Source organism: Mastomys coucha, unplaced genomic scaffold, assembly GCF_008632895.1.
Source record: "Mastomys coucha isolate ucsf_1 unplaced genomic scaffold, UCSF_Mcou_1 pScaffold7, whole genome shotgun sequence".
Taxonomy (NCBI): domain Eukaryota; kingdom Metazoa; phylum Chordata; class Mammalia; order Rodentia; family Muridae; genus Mastomys; species Mastomys coucha.
The window spans coordinates 26253052-26254352 of NW_022196913.1; the positions used below are offsets into that span (position 1 = coordinate 26253052).

Sequence of the window (1301 nt, forward strand, 5' to 3'; positions counted from 1 at the left end):
ATTACATGATTGGGTAAGGGGTAAAGGAATATATTATCCTTCAAATTAATAACATTTGCTCAGAGGGCAAGGAGGGACCATACATCTAGAGAGGGACCTTTTTGATCTGGGAAGGAATAACTCATTCCATTATCACTGAACAGTATATTCTTTCCTATGGTTGCAAGCTGGCCACATCTCTCTCTCTCTCTCTCTCTCTCTCTCTCTCTCTCTCTCTCTCTCTCTCTCTCTCTCTCTTTTGACTGGGAATGCTTGTCATCTCTTTCCCAGATCTTTAGGGTGTGGGTCTTATCATCTCAAGGACATTAATTTTCTGCTTTCTCTTAGGACAGGAGACAACTGCACCAGAGGGAGTGTTGGCTGTGCATGGGGTCAGGGGGTGGTGGTGAGGGGAGGGGGGAAGGGGAAGGGGGGAGGGAGGGAGTGTTGCTGCTAAACTTGGCACTAGGGATTGTGCTGAGGGAAATGTTGGCTGTTTTCTGTCTCAACAACATGAAGGGTCATGAGAGGAAACGCCCCTTAATTATATACCTAGATGGCAACATACAATATAGTCATGCACACCAGCTCTAGGTCTATTCAAACTGCTGCCCACTGTGATATGATGAAGCAAATTGGAGCTTATGAGAACATTAAAGATCCAAAGGAGGAGGAGACAGGGAAGAATTTGCCAGACTGTCTGTACTCTGAACTTTCTCCACAAGGAGATTCTGGGACTGATGGTGACAGCTGGACCATGCTGAGGAGACAGGGGTGGAGCTGGAAAGGCCCCAGGCCACTCTTCTCAGATAAACCACAGTTTTACAGCCCATATCACCCAGAACATTTTTGACCTGAAGTTCTGTGGCTATGTATCTGACCCTTGAAGTACAAATAAGGTCTATAGGTTTTTTTTTTCTCAGAACCCATGATAAATGTACACACATGTCTCACAAATATAAGGATGTTTCCTAAGATTCCAAGTCCAATAAGAGAAATGAAGATTATTTGCTGGATGAAATCACTCCAAGTCATCTTTTGAACTAACCCTGTCTATAGGTACAAGTCATCTTGAAACATGAATGCGGGGTGGGGGTGAAAAGACACAGTCACAAGGAATGGGGTCAAATCTGATCCTGGTCAAGACTCAAAGTTTATTTCTGCAGCTCCAGCTTATAGGCACTCCAGCAAACAAAGCTCTTCTTGAGAAATTTCCTCCACAGACTAAACATAGATAAGAGTTTCTCTTAGCTACACACACTGCTCTCTGACCTTGGCTGCACACACTGCTCTCTGACCTTGGCTGCACACACTGCTCTCTG

At 44.7% G+C, this 1301-nt stretch overlaps 1 pseudogene; it reads right to left on the reverse strand.

Annotated features, from left to right (window-relative positions):
- Positions 1–500: 500 nt before the first annotated feature.
- On the reverse strand, positions 501–1014 carry LOC116082630 (annotated as a pseudogene).
- Positions 1015–1301: the final 287 nt, after the last annotated feature.